General features: G+C 43.3%; 1 protein-coding gene across 2 annotated transcripts in view; it reads right to left on the reverse strand.

The window, feature by feature from the left end:
• SNX33 (sorting nexin 33) overlaps nt 1-27,673 on the reverse strand; it is a 214,178-nt gene that overhangs the window by 1,304 nt on the left and 185,201 nt on the right. The window contains exons 5-6 of one of the 2 annotated variants that reach the window (XR_013959110.1): nt 7,386-8,285; nt 5,129-5,258 (exon numbers count right to left, since the gene is read on the reverse strand). The gene's annotated coding sequence lies outside the window, so the exon portion shown is untranslated. Of the gene's footprint in view, nt 1-5,128; nt 8,286-27,673 lie in introns of both variants that reach the window. The other variant, XR_013959111.1, reaches the window with a different exon arrangement.

Genomic DNA, 27,673 nt, shown 5'->3' on the forward strand with positions numbered 1-27,673 from the left:
AAAAATAAATCTTTATTGTTCAGATTATTACAATTGTTCCTCCTTTTTCCCCCAAAGCTCCCCTCCACCCAGTTCCCACTGCACCCTCTGCCCTTACCGCCCCCCCGACTATCCTCATCCATAGGTGTACGATTTTTGTCCAGTCTCTTCCCACACCCCTCACACCCCTTTCCCCCCGAGGATTTTCAGTCCACTCCCTTTCTATGCCCCTGATTCTATTATATTCACCAGTTTATTCTGTTCATCAGATTTTTTATTCACTCGATTTTTAGATTCACTTGTTGATAGATATGTATTTGTTGTTCATAATTTTTATCTTTACCTTTTTCTTCTTCCTCTTCTTAAAGAGTACCTTTTAGCATTTCATATAATACTGGTTTGGTGGTGATGAACTTCTTTAGCTTTTTCTTATCTGTGAAGCTCTTTATCTGCCCTTCAATTCTGAATGATAGCTTTGCTGGGTAGAGTAATCTTGGTTGTAGGTTCTTGCTATTCATCACTTTGAATATTTCTTGCCACTCCCGTCTGGCCTGCATAGTTTCTGTTGAGAAATCAGCTGACATTTGTTTGGGTGCTCCCTTGTAGGTAACTAACTGTTTTTCTCTTGCTGCTTTTAATATTCTCTCTTTGTCTTTTGCTCTTGGCATTTTAATTATGATGTGTCTTGGTGTGGTCCTCTTTGGATTCCTTTTGTTTGGGGTTCTCTGTGCTTCCTGAACTTGTAAGTCTATTTCTTTCACCAGGTAGGGGAAGTTTTCTGTCATTATTTCTTCAAATAGGTTTTCAGTATCTTGCTCTCCCTCTTCTTCTGGCACCCCCATAATTCTGATGTTGGTACACTTGAAGTTGTCCCAGAGGCTCCTTACACTATCTTCATATTTTTGGATTCTTTTTTCTTTTTGCTTTTCCAGTTGGGTGTTTTTTGCTTCTTTGTATTTCAAATCTTTGACTTGATTCTTGCGATCCTCTAGTCTGCTGTTGGATCTCTGTATATTATTTTTTATTTCAATCAGTGTGTACTTAATTTCTAGTTGGTCCTTTTTCATATCCTCGACAGTCTCGCTAAATTTATCGGCCTTTTCTAGGAAATTCTTGAAAAACCTTATAACCGTGGTTTTGAACACTATATCCAGTCGTTTGCTTTCCTCCATTTCTGTCATTTGTGACCTGTTTCTTTGTCTCCGCATTTTGGCTGCTTCCCTGAGTTGATAGAGTGGTTTGTGTGCTAGGTGTCCTATAGGGCCCAGTGGCTCAGCCTTCCCAGTTACCTGAGGTCGACACTCTTGGTGCACCCCTTTGTGGGCTGTGTGAACAGTCTTGTTGTAGTTAAGCCTTAATTGTTGTTGGTATCACTGGGAGGAATTGACCTCCAGGCCCATTGGCTGTGAGGATCAGTTGTGTCTACGATGGGAGAACTTCTGTGCTGGAGACACCCTTATGAGGCAAGACTTGCAAAAGCATCTGTGCTCAGCGTGGATGGAGCGGAGTCTCAGGGTGGAGCACACAGCAATGGCTTCTGGTCAGCCCTGCCCTAAGAGGCCCCTGGATCTCAGTGTCCTGTGATAATCACTGCAAGCACCTCTGAGAGAAAGCCACCCTTGAGTTTTGCCCACTGCCAGACAGTCCAGTTTCTCCCCGAATGAGTCTGGGCCCCCAGAGTCTCGCCCGGAACTGGAGTTCAGAGCCGTCAGGAGCTTTTGTCTCCCTCCCAGTTGAGAAAGCCAGCCGCATACTCAGTTGCCAGCCCTCTCTGCACACACGCACCTCGGTACCTCTGCCTTCTGCAGGTCCTCTGAGTCTCAGTGTGCTTTTCTCTTTCCTTCTAGTTATAGAATTTCCACTCAGCCAGCCTTCCTGTGGTTCTGGATGATGTTTGTTTTGTCTTTTAGTTGTAGTTTTGAAATTGTTGTGCAAGGCAGCAGTTTAGGTGTTTACCTATGCCGCCATCTTGGTTTCTCCTACAGTGAAGTCTTGATGAATTTTAATTTTTCTGTACAGAAATATGACTGCTCTGGATTTATTGCATGTTAAGCAGTTTTTACCATGAGATTAACCATCAGTAAAAAATTTAGTTAATACTTCAGGAACAGCTTCCTGCCCAGTACAATTAAGTTTTCTTGAATATTCACTTATTTCAATTAGCCAATTTAAATTGATCTGAAATAAGGTTTATTTTTTAACTTTACCTGTCCTGGGTTATGGACAGTAAATGACATTAATTAAATTTTTGCTAATAGTCTTTGAGTGACTTTACATAAGCTTTGTTTAGGGAGGCAAAAATACAAATTACTTACTTTTCTTTTTGAGGCCAAATATATATACTTTTATAGCTTTCCAGACATTTGAAGGAAAACTCTCTTTATTTTCTTCCAGAATAATTTACATGCCACATTTAGAGTTTCTCTTAAAGACACTTTTCTTTCTTTTTTTTACACCAAGCAACAAATGTAACAAACATGGTTGCTTTTTGGATGCTTACCAATATTGCCAAGCCATGTATTCACATTAAATGACTTCCCTTACATGTATGGTGACTACTGTTTATTGTCAGATTAGTACTTTAACAACAATCTTTAGTTTACCCTGTAAATATTAGTGGAAGAGATTTCAAAAATTTAAAATTTCTCCTTTTTATTAAGCTTAGACTTATATTTTTAAAGAGTATCCCTTTTGGCTTATTTGCATATACAGAGGGATGATGGGAGGTTTCAGTAACTTTCTTAGAAGACTTTAGTAGGATTCAAATTGCTTATAAAATATTGGCTTTTCATATAACTTAATTTATATGAGACCTTGATTATATTTTAAAAAGCTAATTTATTAAGTCATTTAAATAGGTATCTTTATTTAAAAAAGCAAAGCAAGCAAATTTAATAAACTTACACGTCTGATTCACAAGGCACAAACACTGCCTCCACCCCTAGCCTATTTAAAATGCAGGTGGCTAGAGGCTTTTTGTCTTTTAATTTGGTTTTAAAATTCCAATGCTGAAAAATTTGCCTTTAAGAACTATTTTGCTACTTTATTTTGCCCTTCTTAGAGGCCAAGACCTTCATAACATTTAAGATATATGTATGTAAATAAAATATATTTATTAATTTTTATTTGATTAAGCTTTCCATGTGATTTCAAATATATTAAATCAGCTAAATTTAAAATATTTCCTTTAAGAAGAGAGAACAAATTCTTTGAATCACTCCGGGCCCCTGGAGTTTTCCAAAAATCATCCCTCAGTTATAGCCTTGAAATTTAACTTGGAAAGCCCATCAAATATATTTTCCAAGTTAAGTTTCAAAAGATACCCATTTAAATTACTTAATAAATTAGCTTTCCATATATACATATGATTTAAAGATTATATACCTTTTATAATTATCTTAAAGGATATCAATTAAATGTAAACTGGTTTTTATATTTAAAAATTTGGTTGGGATCACAGAATTAATCCTGTTTTTTAATTAGACCAAGAAGCAACATATTTTGAATTCCTAATTATTTCAGAGAAAATACAAAAATTATTTCCTCAAAAATAAATTTCTATATTCAGGCATTTAATTACCACAATTATATAATTTTTTCCCAATTTAATTTGAACCTTGAACTTTTAGAGCAGGCAAGTCAAATATTTAGCATTTCTTGATGAGTAACATGTTATATTTTTAAGAATAAATTTCAAAAATACAAGATATAATCAATTAATAGCTTCAATTCTGTCCTCTAGATTTCATATGAGGCATACTCAGATTAATATTTTAGTATTTTGTCATTTCAAAATATTTAGATATAAGTTTTTATCATTTTGTTTGGTAAACTTTAAAGTTTTAAGTTTCCAGCGACTCTGGAAAACCACATTTGAGGCTGGCAAAACAGGTTTTGGCCTAGCTAGGTCTATTTAGAAGTAAATTGGCCATTCTTTCCTTAGAGACTGCTGCCAGTGGGAAACTTTGGCCTACCTGCTTGTTCTGCTGGAGGAAGGGTGACTAGCCCCTTCCTCCATTAAAGAGGTGCAGCTAGCTTTCCCCCCCACCCCTGGGGCTATTGGGCCTTTATAATTAATATATTATTTATTTATGTTTCAATAATTTTTATGAGATTTAAATCAAATTATAATTATTTTAAGGCATTTTCTTTGGCAAATTTTTGTAACAGAGACAATTTACTGATTTTCTTGGCGGCTTTAATGTTAACTTTTGAACGTGGTTCATTAGCATTTTTAAAACTACTCTTTATTATGGAAATACCAATCTTGTTGCTTAGAACCTAGCCTGTATTTTTTCCCTGGGTCAAATCCACCATCTTTTTGAGGAAAAAACAGTCTTTGGGGTTTTATTCTGTACAATCGCAAAGAGACTTGAGTTTAGCTCAAAACCTATCTAAAGTCCAAAAATTGGACAGTTGTGCGCATTTGTTTTAAGCTAGCTTCTCTTTACACATGCACAGAAATCCCAGACATTTCTAAATTTTGTAAAACTTTTAAGTCACTAGCCGGAAAAAACCATTGTTGAAACATGAGACCTTTTAAAATAGCTTTCTCTGGGAGGGGGCGTCCATATAGGATTGCCATGTGTCTCCCTTCCCCCACCTCCTACTTGCTTTGGGGGAAAATTCAGTAAGTGGTTTGGCCACATTCCTTTTCCCAATTAAAGGCATGCTTTAATAGAAAAAGACAGATTTTAAATTTTTTCCTATTTCGTTTTCCAAAGTAATGACTAGCAATTAAGATGATTTTCGCCAAAATTTGTTTATCCCAACACATCCTCTGGTAATTTTTAAACAAAGCATTAAGTAGTGTTTTTGTTGGAGAGCTGATAGCTCTGCCCTCTCCAGCCTCTTTTGAGATCAGAAGCTGAGGATCCGGTGGCTTTTTAGAAATTATAGATTTTCAAACCTCAAAACAAATTAGGTATTTTATGATTTAAACAAGAAACCACATTAAAGATGACCACGGCACTCTTTTTTCAGCCTGATTTTAAAAAGTACCATTTAATATTCCAATTTCTTTATAATTTTGCCTTTTAATCAAATTCTTCCCCATTATAATCACACTTAAACAAAAAGTATCACCCACGCACTTATGGATCTTCGGGCTTCCGAAGCTGACATGGGCTTTACGCACTGTTAATCTTACCACCATCACTGGTGCTGTTTTATCCACTCAGGCAAATACTTCTCCTCCAAATTGTCCATATTTTGGGTGCCAATCAATGCCGATGGTATTGATCCAGCATCTCGAAGGGTTCAGGAATCTGGAGAAGGTGCTGTGTGTAAATTAATCAAGAGTCCAGAGATGAAACATAATTTTGGAAGGCATTATGGGGAGCCAGAGAAGACTTAGCTAAAGGAACTAAGTTCTCTCTTGTCTCAGGACCCCTGGCTTTTTATTAACACAAATTGTCCTAAGGCAAGGTAGAGATATACACATCAAAGGGTAGGGTTTCAGATTGAGATGCCCTTAGCTGTCTGTCAGCAAGCAATCATTTTATGCATCCTTTTCAGGTTTGGGGAAATGCCCTCAGCTATCTCCAGATGATTCAGCCCTGCTGACATGCTGGAATTGGCTTCCGGCAACTAACTGCTTTTCTCTTGCTGCTTTTAAGATTGTCTTTAACCTCTGACATTTTGATTATGATGCATCTTGGTGTGGGCCTCTTTGGATTCATTTTGTTTGACACCCTCTATGCTTTCTGGACTTTAAAGTCTATTTCTTTCATCAGGTAGGGTAAATTTTCTGTCATTATTTCTTCAAATAGGTTTTCAATCTCTCTCTCTCTCTCTCTCTCTCTCTCTCTCTCTCTCTCTCTCTCTCTCCCCTCCTTCTGGCACCCCCATGATTCAAATGTTGGTACACTTGAAGTTGTCTCAGCGGCTCCTTACACTATCTTCATATTTTTTTAATTCCTTTTGCTCTTCTGATTATATGCTTCTTCATATTCCAAATATTTGGTTTGATTCTCAGCTTCATCTGCTCTACTGTTGAATCCCTGTAAATTATTCTTTATTTCAATTAGTGTAACCTTCATTTATAACTGTTCTTTTTATGCTGTTGAAGTCCTCACTAAGTACCTTGAGTATCCTTATAACCATTGTGTTGAACTCTGCGTCTAGTAGATTGCTTATCTCTATTTTGTTTAGATCTTTTTCTGGAGTTTTATTCTGTTGTTTCATTTGGGCCATGATTCTTTGTCTCCTCATTTTGGCCACCTTCCTGGGTTTGTTTCCATGTATTAGGTAGAGCTTCTATGTCTCTCAGGCTTGGTAGCATGGCCTAATTTAGTAGGCGTACTATAGGGTCTAATGGCACAGCCTTCCCAACCACCCCAGGTGGGCACTCAAGGTGTGGCCCCCTGTTGTAGTTGAGTCTTGGTTGCTATTGGCATGTCAATGGGAGATATCAGGATGATCAGCTGAAAGGACTGGCTGATGATTGACCACGGACCTCCAACCACCTTGAAGGATCAGTTGTGCAGAGACCCACTGCACAGAGCACGACTTACTTCAGCAGGGTTCTGGTACCCTCTGAGTCCACCCTTGAGTGTGTCGTTTATGGAGATGGTTGGGTGGTGGTGCTTCTTTTTGCTCTTCTGATTGACTAAAGTTATCCACTGGGTACGCTGGCTCTGGGGACTCCCAGGAAGTGCAGCCACTGTCTGTGTTCTTCCCAGGGCCACCAGGCATAAACCACAAAGCAATCTGCAGATGACTGCTTCATGTACTGGGCTTGAAGGTGCCCAAGCAAGGCCAAGCTGTGAACCAAGGCTGGCTGCTGCTAGTGCCAGGCCTGGGCCACTTAACTAGAAGTATAGAGCACACTGAGTCCAGATGCTGCTTATTTGAGAGAGTTGAGGAAAATCGAAGCATAGCCAAGACAGGCTACTGGAAACAGCTTGGGTGGGCCCTAAAGTTAGGTGGGGTAAAGTCTCTGGGAATCACCATGGTGGGGCAAACAGTATGAGCCAGATTGATGGAGATTCAGATATAGTGCCTGCCTGTCAGCTCTGTGGGGGGAGGGCTCATCAAAGGAACAATTGCTTTTGCAAGCACTTCTGTCTGAGAGAAAGCTGTTTCTTTAGCTCTTGCCCTAATGTCAAACAGTTCAATTCCTCCCATATGTCTCTGGTGCCTTTTAAGTTGCTGTCCCTATCCTGGAGCTCAGAGGAAATGAATCCAAGTAAGTCCATGGGCTGGCCCTTTAAGAAGACTGCCTAGGACTTTAGATGCCTTGGTCTCTCTCATCCTCCATTCCAACTGGTTTTATAGCCTGAAGTTGTGGGGACTTCTCTTCCTGGGCCTGGAACCTGTGCTTGGAGGCCTGGTGTGGAACTGAGACTCCTTGCTCCTCAGGGGGAACCTCCATAGCCAAAGTATCCCTTCTGATTTTTACCTACCACACGTGGGTGTCAGACCAGCCTGTTCTGAGCCTCTGCCCCTCCTTCCAGTCTCAATATGGTTTCTTCTTTAATTCTCTAGTTGTAGGACTTCCATTCAGCTTGACATCAGGTGATTTTGAATGATGGTTGTTCTGTAGTTTAGTTGCAATAATGATGTGGTTATGGGAGGAGGTGAATGCCATGTTTACCTACACCACCATCTTGGCTGGAAGTCCACCCCTTTTTTCTTTTCATGTCCCTTTTTCTTTCTTTCAAAGGCTGAGCCAAATTTAATCAGATAAGTTCCTCACCAGTTACACCAACAATTTTTCTTTTTTTAAAACATTTTTTATCTTTATGTATTATTACTAGCAGAAGCTTTTATATCAAAATGAGGCAATGAGTAAAGAGAAGGTCTTAGGTGGCTGAGAGAGTGGGAATGGCTTTAAGGGCAGGGGTGATGATGTGAATACCCTCATGAAGGAGGTGGGCATAATACAATAATTAGACATCCTGGTTGCAACAGTCTGTTTAGAAAGTTCTTATGGAGCAAATACTATAATACCTGACTGGGAATCTCATGAAGCTGTGGTGACTATTAAAGTAGATGATGTGCCCAGCTGATGTGGCTCAGTGGTTGAGTGTCAACCTATGAACCAGGAGGTCACAGTTTGATTCCTGGTTGGGGCACATGCATGGGTTGTGAGCTTGATCCCCAGTAGGGGGCATGCAGGAGGCAGCTGATCTATGATTCTCATCATTGATGTTTCTCTCTCTCTCTCTCTGAAATCTATAAAAATATATATTTTTAAAAAATAATAAACAATAAAGTAGATGATGCAATAAGGTACTTATCTTGGAACTTGGACACATAGTCAGGGATAAATGAATGTTGTCAGCAGCTCCAGCTCCATTTTTCTAGAAAAAAAAAAACCTGAAGTTAAGGCAACATGTTTAAAATCTACCTCTGTATCACAGCTAGTTTTCCAACTTTTTCTTGCTGAGCCGTGCTTTCTTAGGTATGGGATCTGAGCATGGTGAATCTTCTATTAACATCAGAGTGACTTCTTTTTTGGATTTGATGATGCTTTGATTCTGAGAAAGGCATTCAATTTAATAATGCTCAGTACACGTTAACTTTCTCTGAAGTACAGTTGTTCCTAGTGTCTTGGAGGCCAGATCCAAAGGGGATTGTGCCAGGAAAGTTTGACATTGTTAGAACACATCTTTGACTTCAAGGTTGCTTATATATAGATCAGGTGCCATCCTCTCCCAGAAATGTCCCCTGGTAACACTTTCTGTCTTGGAAACTTGGGAACTTCATTGCTTTTGTTCTTAAGAAAATATTACCGATCTTGGTAGAATCAAAGATGGTGGCCAACAGGACGGCAATGAGGGAGAGAGTGTGAGTGAGTGAGGCAGTGAAAGGGGAGTGTAGGGAATGTTTGTGTGTGTGTGTGAGTGAGGGACAGATATATTCCACAGGACTTTTGGGGGCTGGTGGACCAGGCTCCCCTAGCTTGGCAGCCTCTGCTACTGATGCAATCTCTCCTGGCTCTACTGCAGAGGCTGTGTCATCTTGAAGGGGAGAGCTGCTGTGACTGGGAGCCCAGCCTCACCTCCACCCAGGGAGCCCTTGGACACCACCAGGGACCCTACAGCCACACTGGCCAGGGACCTGCTGCCTCGACTGCGAACCCATGAACACTGAGACTCCAGGCCCCCCTCCCCCTACCCCCTAGCCATGGGCTCCTAAAAAGTTTGCCCAGGGCAGGAGAGAAAATGACGGCAAATAGGCAGGCATGTCTTGTGTCTTCTCACAGAGCAGATAGAAGAAACAACTAAATCGAATAACATCCATCTGGAATTGGTGAATTAAACACAGCTGGTGAGACAATCTGCAGCCAGAAAGGACAGAGGATGCCTGGAGAATGGTAGGACCAGGGATCTGGGCTGGAGAGAGAAACATGCGACCACCAGGATGAGACAGTCAGAAGGAAACTGCACTGCACCAAGTCCACGTCCCTTGGGGACATGTGTAACACTCGACTGTAGAAGGGAGCCCACAGGGCTGCTGGCAGAGGGGGACTCTAGATCTAAGAACACAGCAATGGGAGGCTGCACCCAGAAATGCAACCTGAAGTTCTGCACTGGCCATGCAGTGCAGGAGGGAGAGAAATGAGCAGTGGCGTGGTTGCTCTGTCTTTATATTTTCCTTGCTTTTACTCACTAACCCCATTACATAGGATCTTTCAATTACAAACACTCACCGAGGCTACAGTTCAGGTAGGAGGTGGTTTGGTGGAGACTGGGAAGCAAAGCAGGGAGAGGTGACCAGAAATCCAGCTCTGGGACAGTCCAGTCCCTCCAACCTTATACAGCCATTTTTCTCCAGAAGAGCTAGCCCCTCCTAGCACCCCGGAAACTAATACAGCAACACCATGACCTAGAGCCCATGTCAGAAATAGAGGCCTGTGTAAATACAACTGAAAGCAGGCAAACAAACAAAGCGGGCAGATTGGTCCCACATACCTGAAACCAAGGCTGTGGAGAGAGACACAGAGGAGTGGTAGATCACTGGGAACTTCAACACGGTGCTGACTACCTAACAGGAAACTGAGAAGTGCCAGACAGAACAGTAGAGAAGGGCTTTAATGCAGCCCCCATGGGACATTAAAACTCAGCTGAAGCAAACGACACTTCACTACTTCACTTTTTTATTTTTTATCTTTTAGTTCAGAAAGAAAGGGAATGAAAAAATTTTTATTTTATTTTATTTTTATTTATTATTATTTTAACCTTTTATTTTTTGGATTAGTGTTGTACCTTCTATTTTAACTTTTATTTTATAAAAGTTACATTATTTTACTTTATCTCATTTTTTCCTTTTTGCCAACATTTTCATCCTCACTTCTCCCCTTTTCATCCTGTTTCTCTTCTCCTGTTCCAGCTTTAGTTTTTCTCTCTCCTTTCTTTACTCCCTGTTAAAAATTGATCTTTTATCTGCTTTATGGACACATTACTATTATAGTAGTCTCTGTTGGCTTACTCATATATCTAATTTCCTCTCCCCTGCTCCAAGTCCATGCGCCCTTCTCTTTTCTCTTTCTTCGCTAGCCAATTTTTTTATGGTTTTGTTTTTCCTCTCCTTGCTTGCTCTCTTCTTCTCCTAATGGCTTAATTCAGGGGTCCTCAAACTTTTTAGACAGGGGGCCAGTTCACTGTCCCTCAGACAGTTGGAGGGCCGGACTATAGTTTAAAAAAAAAACTATGAACAAATTCCTATGCACACTGCAGGCCCGGGACGAGTCGGCTGCTAAGCAGGACAGGCAGTGGCACCTGGCAGGCAGGATAAATGTCCTCAGTGGGCCGCATGTGGCCTTCGGGCCGTAGTTTGAGGACGCCTGGCTTAATTAGTTTCACTCACCGAACCCAAGCCTATTTGCTCTCAACACTATTCTCCTTTTCCAAAAATAGATAGATAGATAGATAGATAGATAGATAGATAGATAGATGATAGATAGATGATAGATAGATTAAAGAAAGTGGAAATTTATTTATTGACTATTTTGTCTTTTACTTTTCTTCTTATCCATTCATTCTCTTTCTACCTCCTCTATACTGAACCTTGGTATTTCCCCATTCATTCAATTCCTTTACCTTACTTTCTGGAAATAAGCTCTGCCTTTTCAGATACAGTCCCCCCACCCTTTTTTTCTGGGTGTTTGCTATTTGCATTTTTTATTTGTATGTTTTGTGGAGTATTCTCCCCATATATCTAAATTTTCCCCCATCTTTTTTGTTCTTTTTCTTTTCTCTCTTACCTTATTTCCTTTTCTCAATATCATTTTTGTGCTCTTTTCTCTCCCCTAATTCTCTTTTCTCTGGTGGTCGGTGTCATGAATACATTCATGTTTTCTTCCCTTTGTGTTGTATCTAGTCAAGTTGTATTTTGTGCCTGTCAGTCAATGTGTTAGAGAGTGAGTCACATAACAAGACACCCTGAGAGGAGCAAAAAATGGAAAGATAAAGAAATAGCCCCCACACAAAAGAAAAGGGGGAATCACAAGATAAGGAAGTAAATGAAATGGAGGCAAGAAAATTGTCAGAGAAAGAATCCAGAGTAATGGTCATAAGGACACGGAAAAGGACAGAAGACAAATACAACAACTTGTGTAAGAATCAAGAGGAAATAAAGAATAACCAGGAGGAAATGAAGAATGACATAGCTGCAATAAGGAACACAATAGAAAGCATCAACAGTAGACTATAAGAAGCCCAGGACCACATCAGCAAGATAGAAGACCTTGTTTTTCAAGGTAGGAAAAACACCCAAGCAGAGCAGCAACTGAGAAAAAAAAATAACTTAAAAAGCAGGGGGAGAGCCTAAGGGAACTTTGGGACAACATGAAATGAAAGAACATCCACATAATAGGGGTACCAGAAGGAGAGGAAACTGAGCAAGGAATAGAATACTTGTTTGAAGAAATAATGAAGAAAACTTTCATGGTATTGGGAAGAAAAAACTCCCACAAGTTCAGGAAGCACACAGAGTCCCAAACAAGATGAACTCAAAACAACTGACACCAAGACACATCATAATTAAATTGGCAAACACCAACAACAAAGTAAGAATCTTAAAGGCTGCCAGAGAGAGACAGAAAGTTATGTATAAGGGATTTCCCATTAGACTCTCAACTGATTTCTCAACAGAAACATGTCAGGCCAGAAGGGAATTGAATGAAATATACAAAGTGATACAAAGCAATGGACTGAATCCAAGAATACTATACCCAGCAAAGGTATCATTCAAAATTAAAGGTGAAATCAGGAGCTTCATAAACAAAAAAAGGGCTAAGGGACTTTGTTACCACCAAAGGATAAGGATAACCCACCAATTGAAGAAATGCTGAAGGACTGCTGTAAAGAGAAGAAATAGGAAGGGAAGAAGGAACACAGGCATAAAGAGTAAAAATGGGGACAAACAAGTACCTATCAATAATAACCTTAAACTTAAATGGATTGAATGCTCCAATCAAAAGACATAGGGTACCTAAATGGATAAGAAAACATGACCCATATATCTGCTATCTACAAAAGACCCACCTCAGAACAAAGGACTCAAACAGACTGATAGTGAAAGGGTGAAAAAAAATTTCAGGGGAATGGAAATGAAAAAAACCTGGGGTAGCAATACTTATATCTGTCAAAATAGAACTCAAAGTGAAGGCCATAACAAGAGATAAGGAAGGCCACTTCATAATACTAAAGGGAGCAATTCAACAAGAGGATATAACCCTGGAAAACATATATGCACCCAATACAGGAGAGATCAACAGCAATAGAGTCATAGTAGGGGACTTTAATACCCCACTAACACCACTGGATAAATCCTCTAAACCAGTGGTCAGCAAACTCATTAATCAACAGAGCCAAATATAAACAGTACAATGATTGAAATTTCTTTTGAGAGCCAAATTTTTTAAATTTAAACTTCTTCTAATGCCACTTCTTCAAAATAAACTCGCCCAGGCCATGGTATTTTGTGGAAGAGCCACACTCAAGGGGCCAAAGAGCCACATGTGGCTCGCGAGCCACAGTTTGCCGACCACGGCTCTAAACAAAAAATCAGCACAGAAATATAAATCCTAAATGACTCACTAGAACAGATGGAACCAATTGACATCTTCAGAACATTTAACCCCAAAGCTACAGAATATACATTCTTCGCAAGTGCACACAGAACATTTTCAAAGATAGACCACATATTGGAACACAGGCAAAGTCTCTTCAAATTTAAGAAGATGAAAATCATATCAAGCATCTTCTCAGATCACAATGGCATAGAATTAGAAATCAACTACAATAAAAACAATGAAAAAAAATCAAACACTCAGAGGCTAAATAGCATGCTATTAAACAATGATTGGGTTACCAAAGAGATCAAAGTAAAAATAAAAGGCACCTTGGTAACAAACAACAATGAAAACACAGCAACCCAAAATCTATGGAACACAGTGAAAGCAGTCCTGAGAGGGAAGTTCATAGCTCTACAGACCTACCTCAAAAAACAAGAAGAAATGGTAATAAATTATCTAACCCTACAACTTAAAGAAGTAGAAAAAGAGCAACAAGAAAAGCCCAGAGTAAGCACAAGGAAGGAAATAATAAAGATCAGAGCGGAAATAAACAACATAGAGACAAAAAACACACACACACACACACACACACACACAAAAAAAAAAAAAAAAAAAAAAAAAAAAAAAACAACAACAAAAAAAAGATCAATAAAACCAAGAGCTGTTTTTTTGAAAGGATAAGCTAGATTGATGAACCTCTAGCCAGGCTCACCAAGAAACAAAGAGAGATGACCCCACAAAATCAGAAATGAAAGAGGTGAAGTAACAATAGACCACACAAAAATATGAAAGATTGTAAAAAATATACTATAAACAACTCTACTCCAATAAACTGGACAACCTAGATGCAATGGACATATTCTTAGAAAAATACAAGCTTCCAAAACTCAATCAGGAAAAATAAAAAAAAAACCTGAATAGGCCAATAACTACCAATGAAATTGAAACATTAATCCAAATGCCATCATGTGTCTGGACCAGGAATCACTGGTGACCTCTTGGTTCATGGGTCAATGCTCAACCATTGAGCCACACCAACCAGGCTAAATACAATTTTTGTGTCTTGTTGTAGGGTCCTTATTATCTTCTAATGTACTGGTCCTCCCTTGATGGGGGTCTCATTGCCCACTGGGTCCTCTCTCTTTGCTTCTTGGTAAGCCTGGCTAGAGGTTGATTGGAGCATTTAGTCCATTTATGTTTAAAGTTATTATTGAAAGGTACTTGTTTGTAGCTGCTGGTCCTCGGACCAGGACAGGCTGCTCATGTGGCTGCTGCTCCTCAGATGGGGCAGGCTGCTTTCACGTTTGCTGCTCCTCGGACAGGGGAGCAGGCCACTCACACAGCTGTTGCTCCTTGGACAGGGGTAAGCTACGTGAGGCTGCTACTCTTAGGCCTGGGGTGGGCTGCTCTCGGGGCTGCTGCTCCTTGGACAGGAACAGGCTGCTCACATGTCTGCTGCTCGTGTGGTTGCAGTGCCCTGGGCTAAAGCGTTGGGCCCGTCAGAGTGGAGCGCGCTTCAGAACTCACAGGAGCCTGCACCCAGGGTGGCTGGAGACTCGTTGACTGTGGGACCACAGCTGAGGTAGCAGGTCCCTGGCAGGGTTGGCTGTAGAGTCCCAGGTGTTCTCTGAGGGCACCCTGGGTGGAGGTGAGGCTGGGCTCCCAGTTATAGCAGCTCTCCCCTTCAAAAAGGCTAGGCCTCTGAGGACGAGCCAGCCTCCCAATACTGTTTACAATGGTAGCAGAGGCTGCCTAGTTAGGCAAGCCCAGTCAGCCTGCCCCCGAAGGTTCTGCAGGATCTAACTATGCCTCACTCACATATACACACACACACCCCACATGACCACACACTCCTCTTTTGCTCCCTCACTCACTCATGCTCTCTCGCTCTCTGCCGCTTTCTTCCTGCCTCTGTAGTTGGGTCTGGGGTGTTATTGACCCTTTCATGGATGGAGTTTCCTATCCAGGTGTCTGGTTATGTGGCTCACTCTCTAGCACATTGGCCAGACAGGATAAAATTCACCTCAACAAGACACAACACAAAGGGAACAAAGCATGAATGTACTCACGACACCAATTACCCCACTAAAAGTGACCACCTGAGAAAAGAGAATTAGGGGAGAGAAAAGAGAGCACAAATGATATCAAAGAGAGAGAAAAAGATGAGAGAGAAAATAAAAAGAAAGAAAAAGGAGAATATATATATATATATATATATATATATATATATACACACACACACATATATATATATATGGAAAAACACCACAGAACCAATAGATAAAACAAACAAAAAAAAATACAAACACCAAACACCCAGCAAAGAGGGTGGGGAAGAATCTGTAGAGACTGAGCTTCTATACAGAAAATAAGGTTAAGAATTGGATGAATATGGGGAGGACCTCAGTTCAGTATAGAGGAGGTAAAAGAGGATGGGTGGATAAGAAGAAAAAGAATGAGAAGAAAATAATAATATTAATAAATTTACCAAAAAATTGATTTAAAAAAGGTATAAAAATAGCAAATAAAAATAAAGTAAAATAGAGTGATGGAAAGATAATGTGAAAAGAAATAGAAAATAAAGCAAAAAACAAAAACAGGAAAACAAAGAAAAAAAAGAGATAACAAAATAATAACAAAAAAAATTTCAAATAAAAAAGTGTCTGGCTTGAGATCCCAGTCTTCTGTACTGTACTGTTTCTCAGGTTCCAGTTGCTGGGACTGAAGGTCTCTCTTCAGGCCAGTCCCTGTGGACTCTCAGGGACTATTTAGATTTTTTTTAATCCTTTGTACCATTCAGGGTGGAATCTGGGTGTGGCTGTATTGGTTGCCTGGAGACTGGAGGGAGGGGCTATCTCTTCAGGACAAAATGGCTGCCCAGGTCCCAGGCTCAGGTATGACTCAGCACCAGACTCACTCCACTTCTCCTGGACCCCCCTCCCTTCCCCAGATTCGACAAGTCCACACCTTCTCCCGCACCTCAGCCACGGGTGAGTGTCTGTATCCAAGAGGTCCTATAAACTAGGTTCAGTGAAGGAAGGCTCAGACCACAGAGAGGGGTTGGACTGTGCCTCTGCGACCCCCTCTCCTGCCGGCACTGCGTGGTCTGGTCAGCCCCCCAGACTGCCCTCTCTGGGCTCAGCCTTTCATGACTGTGGACCCAGATCTAGAATCCCCTGCTATCCCCTGACCTTCTTTCCACAGTCAGACGCTGTGCCTGTGCCCAGGGACGTGGCTCTGTGCTGTGCGGATTCCCTCTGACCCTCTGGGCTCAGAGGTCTGGCAGACTCTCCCACCCAGATCCTTGATTTTACCTTTCTCCAGGGGTCCTCTGCCCTTCCCGGCTGCAAACTGTCTCACCAGCTGAGTCTCCTTTGCCAATTTGGGTTGGATGTTATTCGTTTCAGCTGCTCATTTTATTTGCTCTGGGACAAGTCCGTCTATTCCCCAGAGCTACCAGTTTTTTTAAAAAAAAAATTCCACTCCCATTCGACCTAGTAATCCCACTTCTAGGAATATATCCCAAGAAATGAGAAACACCAATCAGAAAGGACATATGCACCCCTATGTTCATAGCAGCACAATTCACCACAGCCAAGATTTGGAAACAGCCTAAGTGCCCATCAGCAGATGAGTGGATTACAAAACAGTGGTACATCTATACAATGGAATACTACACTGCTATAAAAAGAAGGAACTTTTACCATTTGCAACAGCATGGATGGATCTGGAGAGCATTATGCTAAGCAAAATAAGCCAGTCAGAGAAATATAAATATCACATGATGTCACTCATATGTGGGATAAAATGAAAAACATAAACTGATGAAAAAATAGATCCAGAGACTAAGAAACACTGAACAGACAGTCCAACCTCAGAAAGAAGGCCAGGGAGGGAGAGGGGGGGCGCGTAAGAGATCAACCAAAGGACTTGTATGCATGCATATTAGCATAACCAATGGACACAGACACTGGGGCGGTGGGTGCTTGTGTTGGGGGGAGGGAGTGGCAGGGGGTCTATCAGGGAAAAGGGAGACATATGTAATACTTTAAACAATAAAAAAAGAAAGAAAATATCACCACGTGCTTAAGAAATCCATTATAAATGTAGAATTGTCAATTTTGGGGGAAAAATAGGAGGGCGTATGGTAAAAAAGAACTAAGATTCTGGCATATCCTATGCTAACCCATCTGTTCTCTCCTACAGCAAGTGATGGGTCAGAAAACTGCACAGTTAGAAAGGTGAGTTTGTTGTGGTAGGTCTTGGAAGAATGATGTCATGGAGGATGTGGCCTGTGATTTGGACTCATAGTTGATTTTCCTGATTTTACAATCCAACAATTATCTAATGTTTTTCCTCTTTCTTTTTCATCATCCTAATTTTATCATCTAATTTAATCTTCTGACTCAGTTTTCTAGTATGGGTGGGTCTTCAGTATGTGGTGGTCAGGGAAACAGATAGGATAATGAGGAATAGCTCATCGATATGGGAAGAGAGAGAAAAGGCTACATGGTCATGGGACCTTGCTTGATCATAAAAGCAGATCTCAGTGATCTGCCTAACATGCTGGCCTGGAAATTTGTTTTCTCAGTGCTCTCATGTTTTGTTGTTATTTAGTTAAGGCCATACTTGATAATTTACTATTACAACCAAATATGTTTTAAATTTTGGGTAAATAAAAGCCAGTCAGTTACTTAGGCAGGGCTGGCTTGCAGAAAACTGTCAACTTTTAGAAGTTATTTGTGCTGTTTGGCATTATATTTTACTAGAGGCCCGGTGCACGAAATTCTGCGCGGGTATGGTCCCTAGACCTGGGGAAGATGGCCCTGGGGCAGTTGGGAATGACCAGGCCAGCAGGAGGGGAAGTTAGGGGTGACCAGGCAGGCAGGCAGGTGAGCAGTTAGGAGCCAGTGATCCCGGATTGTGAGAGGGATGTCTGACTGCCAGTATAGGCCCAATCCTGGGGATTCAAGAGGGTGCAGGCTGGGCTGAGGGGACCCCGCCCCATGCACGAATTTCATGCACCAGGCCTCTAGTTGATTATAAAACCCTAGATATAAATTCTCTCATTTGTGAAATGCTCTTCTCCAGAGAGCTTCTAGAGCAAAGCAATCTGAGATGGGCTAGAGGTGATGACTAGGTTCTCTGCTATGGTATCTTTCTCCCATGTGAGGGAGCTTATTGAGTCAAGACGTCATCTGATTGCCCCACAGCTATGACCTAATGGGTTGAACTCTTATGCAGTCTCAAGGAGAGTCACCAGTCCACTGGCCTGGGGATAGCCACATGCTTCCCTGGAAGAAAAAAAAAAAGATGCCCTCATTGCATGGGGTTTCAGCAAGCTGGGGTTCCTTTACACCCCAGTTCCTTTACACTGTCATGATTTTGGAAGACAATGCTATGCAATTTGCTTTGTGATCTTAAAAAAATAAGTCACAGAGCAATCAGGGCAGAAAGAAAACTCAGAGCACAAGTGCTGCAGCCCTTATTGTTCGGAGAATACTGAGGATGAAGCAGTCCTGGTCTGAAGCGCAAGTCTACAGCCCCTGCAGTCAGCATCAGCTGTCTGCAGCTCATACCCCAAGGCCCTCTGGATGATGGGGACCCAATCTCTGCTGCCAGGAGGGGAAGCCTCAGGAACTGGAGAAAAGAGGTTTGGGAGAACAGAGGCAGGAGGCAGGAAGTAGTAGGAATTTGCTCAGCCCAATTGTAGCTTGATCAATTGCAAGCAGGTGTGTGACAGTGGGAGCGGCTGCTGGAACCACAGCTCCCCCGAGCCCCATCACTCAGCAATATAGTAATAAAGTAGCCAGGGCTGGAAAAATGCTATGAGACTGCAAGGAGCTCAGTCTCATCTCACTGGATTATTATTGACACCACTGGGGCTTGTTCTGTCTCCTTCAACCCCCAACTCTGGAGATAAGACCTGCCAGGGGCATTAGGAGGTGGGGGTATAGACTGGAGGGATGCAGCCTGACCCAGCCCAAAGACTGACAGAGAGGGAAGGCAGGATGGGAGATACTGACTCTCCAGGACCACACCTGCCATTGATGCCTGGGGGTGACTCTTCTCCCTGAGCCCCAACTCCTGTATCCACTGAGGCCTTGGCCATGCACTGGCTATGCCATGGGGGGACAGAGGAGGAGAAACTGGTGGCCAGGCCTGAAGGTCCTGCGAGTGCTTGGGTCACAGTCCTCACCTGTCAAAATGTTAACCAGACAGCAGAGATTATGTAATTCAGCTGTGGATACTCAGAAGGCAGAAAGGGCCCTGAGGGCTTCAAAGGGAAAGAAAAGCTTCCTGGAAGAGGGGAGGCTGCACCGGCTGGTAGAGTTGGAATCCCATTGCTGAACCAGTGCTGCAGGTCTCCTGCAGCCCCCACCCTCCTCCCTCACATGGATCAGAGAGCATGCAAAGCAACAGGTGCCCGCTATCATTGTATGTGACACTCTCCCCAGCATGCCATTGCTTCCAGAGAAAAGTCAAAGTCCCAACACATGATAATACTATTCAGTAATAAACAGAAATGAAATTCTCATATGTGCTACAACATGGATGAAACTTGAAATCATTATGCTATGTGAAATAAGCCAGACACAATATTGTATGATTCCACTTATATGTAGTACCTAGAATAGGCAAATTCATAAAGACAGAAAGCAGAATGGTGGTTGCCAGAGGCTGGGGACATGGGGATCATGGGAGAAGGGGAGTTATTAATGGGAAAGGGTTCCTGTTTGAGAAGATGAAAAAATTATTGAAATAGATAGTGGTGATGGTTACATAGCATTGTGAATGTACTTAGTGCCATTGAATGTATACTTAAAAATGGTTAAAATTGTAAAATTCACGTTATATATATTTTACTACAGTAAAAAAAAATCCATCATGTGCTGCCATGAAAGGTCCCACCACCTTCCCGACCTTCAGGACAGTGTGGACCTAGAATGAAGGGAAAACCAGAAGTCTCGCTAAGTGCAGGCAATGCCACCACAAGCATATATCTCACTAGTAGCCCAGAGCATGAAATTCATGCACAGAGGTGGGGGTTCCCTCAGCCCAGCCTGCACCGTCTCCAATCAGGGACCCCTTCGGGGATGTCTGACTGCCGGTTTAGATCGGGCCTAAACTGGCAGTCGGACATCCCTCTCGCAATCTGGGACCACTGGTTCCTAACCACTCACCGGCCTGCCTGCCTGATCGCCCCTAACCACTCTGCCTGCCTGCCTGATCACCCCTAACCACCTCTGCCTGCCTGATCACCCCTAACCACCTCTGCCTGCCTGCCTGATCGCCCCTAACTGCTCCCCTGCTGGCCTGATTGCCCCTAACTGCCTCTGCCTTGCCCCGCACCCAGGACCCAGGCTTCCCTCCCTCTGGACAGCCACAGGCACCCAGGACCCAGGCCAGCTTCACCCAGGCCGGCCACAGCCACAGGGGACCGTGGGTGGGCAACTTCGCCCAGGCTGCAGCTGCAGGCACCCAGGACCACAGGTCGTGCAGCTTGTTCCTCTCCTGGGCCGCAGCCCCAGTTGCTGGTGCCCAGGACTGCGGGGTGAGCGGCTTGTCCCTCTCCGAGGCCAGAGGCGCAGGCGCAGCTGCTGGCACTCAGGACCCTGGAGGGGGTGGCTTGTTCTTCTGCAGGGCTGCAGCCTGGCTGGTCCCCATTCCTCTCTCCCCAGTGTTGAGTGTCTGAGCCGTTATGGCGTGATGGCATGAGGGCATGATGACTATTTGCATATTAGCTCTTTATTATATAGGATTTTAACTTGTCACAGTCTATCTTCAAGTGGATGTTATACCACTTCACATCTTGTATAGAAACTTCACTGTAACAAAATTTCATTTTCCCGGGCAATCTTTGTGCAATTGTTGTCATGTATTTTACTTTCACAGATGTTATAAAACTGACATTACATTATTATTTGTTTAAATAGTTAATTGTCTTTAAATATATTTAAATAACAAGAAACTTCTATTATATTTTTTCCTATGCATTTACTGTCTTTGGTGTTCTCCATTTCTTGGCATAGATCATTATTTGTATCTGGCAAAATTTTATTTCTGCTTGCAGGACTTCTTTTAACATTTCTTACACTATAAATCTGCTGGTCGTAAAAAAATTCAATCTTTTATATATGAAAAATATACTTTAATTATTTTTTAAAATATTTTCACTCAGTCTAAAATTATAAATTGAAAGGATTTTCCCCCCTTGTGAGTACTTTAATGATGATGCTCTACTATCTTCTTTCTTACATTGTTTCTGATGAGAAATCTTTTGTAATCCTTATGTTTATTACTGTGTATAGTGTGTCTCTTTTCTTCTGACTACTTAAAAGATTTTTCTTTTCATCATCGGTGTTGAAAAATATGATTTTTTTTTAAATAAATCTTTATTCAGATTATTACAATTATTTCTCCTTTTTCCCCCCATAGCTCCCCTCCACCCATTTCCCACCCCACCTTCTGCCCTTACCTCCCCCACACTGTCCTCATCCATAGGTGTATGATTTTTGTCCAGTCTCTTCATGAACCCCCCATACCCCTTTCCCCCTGAGAATTATCAGTCCACTCCCTTTCTATGCCCCTGGTTCTATTATATTCACCAGATTATTCTGTCCCTCAGGTTTTTAATTCACTTGATTTTTAGGTTCACTTGTTGATAGATATGTATTTGTTGTTCATAATTTTTATCTTTACTTTTTTCTTCTTCCTCTTCTTTAAGAATACCTTTCAGCATTTCATATAATACTGGTTTGGTGGTGATGAACTCCTTTAGCTTTTTCTTGTCTGTGAAACTCTTTATCTGCCCTTCAATTCTGAATGATAGCTTTGCTGGGTAGAGTAATCTTGGTTGTAGGTTCTTGCTATTCATCACATTGAAAATTTCTTGCCACTCCCGTCTGGCCTGCATAGTTTCTGTTGAAAAGTCAGCTGACAGTCGTATGGGTGCTCCCTTGTAGGTAACTAACTGTTTTTCTCTTGCTGCTTTTAATATTCTCTCTTTGTCTTTTGCTCTTGGCATTTTAATTATGATGTGTCTTGGTGTGGTCCTCTTTGGATTCCTTTTGTTTGGGGTTCTGTGGGCTTCCTGGACTTGTAAGTCTATTTCTTTCACCAGGTGGGGGAAGTTTTCGGTCATTATTTCTTCAAATAGGTTTTCAGTATCTTGCTCTCTCTCTTCTTCTGGCACCCCCATAATTCTGATGTTGGTACACTTGAAGTTGTCCCAGAGTCTTCTTACATTATCTTCAACTTTTTGGATTTTTTTTTTTTTTTTTTTTGCTTTTTGCTTTTTCGGTTGAGTGTTTTTTGCTTCTTTGTAATTCAATTCTTTGACTTGATTTTTGTGTTCCTCTTGTCTGTTTTTGGGTCTCTATATAATATTTTTTATTTCAGTCAGTGTTTGTTTAATTTCTAGTTGGTCCTTTTTCATATCTTCGAGGGTCTTGTTATATTTATCGGCCTTTTCTAGGATATTCTTAAAAAGCCTTATAACCGTGGTTTTGAATTCTATATCCAGTCGTTTGTTTTCCTCCATTTCTTTCGTTTGTGATCTGTTTCTTTGACGCCGCATTTTCACTGTTTCCCTGAGTTGGTAAGGTAGATTTGTGTGCTAGGTTTCCAATATGGCCCAGTGGGTCTGCCTCCCCAGTTAACCTGAGGTGGACACTCTTGGTGCACCCCTTTGTGGACTGTGTGTACAGCCTTGTTGTAATTAAGTCTTGATTGTTGTTGGTATCACTGGGAGGAATAGACCTCCAGGCCAGTTGGCTGTAAGGATAGCTGTGTCTATGCTGGGAGAAGTTCGGTGCTGGAGACAGCCTTATAGGATTAGACTTGCCAAATTGCAATAGCCTCTGTGCTCAGCTTGGATGGGGTGGAGTCTCAGTCTTGGCTTCCCGTCAGCCTTGCCCTTGCGCGCACGTGCGAGCCTTCAGACCTCTGCCTTCCCAGCTCCTGAGTCTCGGCCCGAGAGTCCAGACTCCCCCCACAAGAGCGTGGGTCCCCAGGGGCTCGCCTGGAACTGGGGTTCACTGCAGTCAGAACTGGGGCTCAGTGCATTCAGGAGCCCCTGACTCCCTTCCACTAAGGAAAGCCTGTGGCAACCTCCGCAGCCTTTGTGCTCACCGGCGCGCACGCGCTTTCAGTCCTGTGCCTTCCCCGGCTCCCGAGTCTCCGCCCGAGAGTCCAGACTCCCTCCACAAGAGCGTGGGTCCCCAGGGGCTCGCCTGGAACTGGGGTTCACTGCAGTCAGAACTGGGGCTCAGTGCATTCAGGAGCCTCTGACTCCCTTCCACTAGGGAAAGCCTGTGGCAACCTCCGCAGCCTTTGTGCGCACTGGCACGCACGCACTTTCAGTCCTCCACCTTCCCCAGCTCCTGAGTCTCCGCCCGAGAGTCCAGACTCCCCACGTAAGAGCGTGGGTCCCCAGGGGCTCGCCCGGAACTGGGGTTCAGTGCAGTCAGTACTGGGGTTCAGTGCGGTCGGGGGCTTCCTTCCCCCTTCCGCCAGAGAAAGTCAGCCAGGCTCTCAGCCGCCCTTCCTCTCTGCACGCACAAAGACCCTTTGCCGTACCTCCAATTCTCTGTGAGCTTTTCTCTTTCCTTCTAGTTGTAGAATTTTCACTCAGCCAGCTTTCCTGTGGTTGTGGATGGTGTCCGTTCTGTCTTTTAGTTGTAGTTTTGAAATTGTTGTGCGAGGCAGCAGTTTAGGTGTTTACCTATGCCGCCATCTTGGTTTCTCCCCTGAACAATATGATTTTTATGTGTCTTGATGTAGCTTTCTTTATGTCCTGTGCCTGCTATTCACTGAGGTTCTTTGATCTGTGGGTTTATATTTTTTACTATATTTTGCTAAATTTGGAAATTTTTGAATCATTCTTCAGATGATTATATATATATATATATTAGTTTGGGTCTTTAGAGGGGGCTGGGGAGGAAAAGGAGCAAACCAAACCCAGACCGTAGGGTCAGGACCTCGGCAGGCAATTGAGTGTGGGGACGGCCAGCAGGGCCACCTTGCAGTGGCCAGTTCATGACCAGCTGCCTGAGACTGGCTCGTTCCTGGGCTGGGGGGTTTCATGCATCTGCTCCGTGCTGCCCAGCAGTGCGGTGCCCATCGGGGCTGTGCATAGCTTACGGGGAAGGCACGGCCTGGGGAGTTGGAGCCTCGATCCCGCGCAGTCAACAGATCCAGGCATTGGGAGTGCGGCCAGTTCTCTGCACCCTGAGTCGCCCCACTGTTGTGGCCCCGGAGCAGTCATGGTGCCTTCTTCCATCACAGTCCCCTAAGCTCTCAGCGATGGAGGTGTGCTGTCATAGGTTTGGGTGAAGGGAACATGGAAGACCTGTGGGTGATAGCAGGCACTGGGTGCTGGCTGGGGAGATGGTCGTGTGGGTTTGCATGAAACGCTCACAGTCACAGCTTTGGAAGCCTCTTTCTTAGTTTCTCAGAGAGCTCGATGGTGAGGAAATGCAGGTCTCATCCTGCGTTGTGGTTTCTGTGGGAAACCTCGCCGTTGGGGGTGTCAGAGGGGTTGGTCAGGAGTGCCTGCGGCAGAGACACCCTTCTCCTATAACCTCTTGGCAGGTGGACTGGTCGCCGGATGCCTGGGAACTGCTCAGCGGATCCCTGCTGTTCCACAGAATTCTCTGAGCAGCCGTCCATCTTCCGGGGGAAGAAAGGTGTGTGCTTGTGCACAGTCACTGCCCGCTGACGGGGGCACCCTGGCCCCAGACGTGTTCTCCCGCTGGGTTTGCAGAGGTTGGACAACTGTTGTCCAGAATTCCCTTGTTTAACAAAGAAAGTTAAGTTCCCAGTGAGGCCCCTGGTTAGAAAGGGAGGGGTTTGGGGAGAGGAGGAGGAGCCGAGCTGCCTCTTCCCCACCCGCAGGAAGGCGCGGAGCTGGAGGCATGATCTCCAGCCCGCTCACCTCCCCGGGGAGGCTGCTTCCAGAGAGACCTTGAAGGCCGGGCTCTGCTCCTGTGTCCTGGTGGGTCTGAAAAGCAGGAGGCAGAGCCGTGCTCTCACCTGGGCCTCGGAGAAGCAGCCTCCTGGTTCTCCGCAGAGATGGTGACCCTAGGGTCTGACCACTCCGCAGTGGTTGGAACCATGTGTAGGAGCCACTGGCACAGGCGTGCCCCTTGGAGGCAGATACAGCGGGCAAACCATCGGACCTCGTTGCCGAGGCGATGATGCCAGCGTCCAGCCCCGCCCCCAGCCACTCGGAGCCTGCACAACGTGCAAGCTGCCCACAGGCCCGCCATCTTTGTCGGGTTAATTTGCTTACTCACTCCTGATTGGCTGTGGGCGTAGTGGAGGTATGGTCAATTTACATGTTTGTCTATTATTAGGTAAGATTCCCTGAATGGACCTCTGTCCTAGCCACTGCAATCCGCTTTCTATCTCTTGTAGGCACCATATCCTGTCATGTTCCTGTTCCTTTGTACATGCTGTTCCTTTGGCTTGAAATTCCAGCTTCCCCTTCTCTTCCTGGCTAAACACCAGCTGGTTCTTCAATATTCTGCTGTTGTGCCACTCTCCCAATAAATTCTCCACCATCATGCTCCCTACACATGCAAGAGTTAGATCCATCCTCCTCTGGGCATCATGCCTGCATGGAGGCTCCCATGCTGACATGTGCTGGATTTGGGGTGCATAAGATAATGCCACCCTCTTGAAGAGGGGCTAAACGGGGCAGCCCAAGACATCACAGAAAATACTCCAGTGTCACTTCCTGTAGGCATTCTTAGTTAAAGCAACAACAACAAGCACTTTATTAGTCAAAGATAGAATGTGGACAACTTCCTCAGCATTTTCTATGTGAATGTAAACCATGACTCTAAAACAGTGCAGGTATTGCTATAACATTAGGGTCAAGCTCAATATTAACTTCTCAAGAGAATGCAATGATATTTTGGTTCACCAGCAACAGAGAAAAAAAGGAGAAGATAAGGGACTTGGAGAAAATCAGAAGAGCAATTAAAAGCCCTATCTAACCTGTCTCTCTTGGGAAACTTTTAAGTGGCCACAAGTAGAAGAATTGAACAGAATATTAGCTTAGGAACTTTATGATCTATGAAAATGATAACCCACCAATTAAGATCTGGTTTCCAATTCTATTCCAGGAGAGAGGATGCTGAATTTACATAAATAAAATCACATTTTATAGATACATACATACATACATATCTAGAGACAGAGATAGACATAGACAATATGACTAAAGATACTTAGATTTTTAAAATCCTTGTAAAATCACAAAGAGATTTGCACACCTGCACACCTATACATCTAAGTCCCTGTTTCCCCATCTAGACCGTGAGCGCCTTGATGGCAGGTGCCTTTGTTTGTGGTCCCAGCCCAACAGAGTGTGCACAGATAAAGTAAATAACTATCTGCTTTGTAGTCTATTGAGTTATTCCATGGTTTAACAGACAGCTGAATCTTAATACACATTGGAAAGAAAGAAAAGACCTAACCACTAACAGGGCTATCCTCAACCGTAAAATGGCCCTGTCTCCTGTTGTAAGCACTTTGAGAAGCAAAAGCTACACACAGGAGAGCTCTGTCCTTGCTAATTAGTCCACCAGTGCCAGGGAGTGGAGGGAAGAGTGGGGAAGGGGATGTCAGTGGGAGGAAGGTATAAGTTTTTTCTCTTTACCACCACCAGCACAGCTAGAGAGCAGACGAGTTCCTGAGTAGGGGCGGCTGGAGATTGAGAAAAGGAAAAAAAGAGACAGACACAGAGACAGTAGGGAAAGCTGGGATCAGGTGGGACGCTACCCTCTGATGGAGGGACAGTGACCCAGAGCTGGTGCAGCGCATTTATTATATACAGCATGGTTCCAGGAAGTTTTACTAGAGTTTAAGACAAAGGAAATTATGTGAAATCATGGTTAAAGATCAAGCTGCAATTCTTCATTCTTGTGGCTTCTTTGTAATTGTCACTCCTGGCTGAGAACGGATAATTGTGTCCATTCCTTGCTCCTGGCTGAACTTAGATAATGAAACCCACCCCCTGGCATCTGAGCTAAGGGTCAAGTACGTTTCCAGGACATGGCTCTGCCAACGCCACTGGACTCAGCTGACAATAATCAAAGAAATGCTCATGTGCCTTCCCAGGCACTCTCTATAGGAAGGTCTCCTCCACTGCTGAGAAGCCTGGGCTTTGGGGTGATGAATGCTAAGGCAAGAGCTGCACAGAACTCTCTGAGCCCGGAGTAGCTCAAAGTCTGCAGTTTGGGATAATGAAATCCAAGTGACATTTCAAGAAGAGACTGTTCACAGTGGCAGTGTCCATATGCCAAAAAATCAGACAATTGAAATGCCCTATGAAAGGAAAATGGGTACTTGGGGTAGAGGCATTCTGTGGATGACTGGATGGCAAAGAGACAGGAGAAACCACAGCTCCATACAACAGTGTGGAAGAATCTTAGGAACATAATGGGGAGTGAAAAAATTAATCTCAAAGGATCACTTATAACACGATGCCCTGTCTATAACGTTTACCAACAACTAAAGTAAAAAACACTGTTTAGGCCTCTACAGATACTTGGTTGTGGTAACATCGCATGAGCTCAGTAAGACCTCTGGCTCCTCATTCTTTCTAGATATACTCCTTCCTGAAATCAGGGAAGGCCTGGGCTAATGAAATGTCAC

This window comes from Plecotus auritus (genome assembly GCF_963455305.1).
Source record: "Plecotus auritus genome assembly, chromosome: 1".
NCBI lineage: Eukaryota > Metazoa > Chordata > Mammalia > Chiroptera > Vespertilionidae > Plecotus > Plecotus auritus.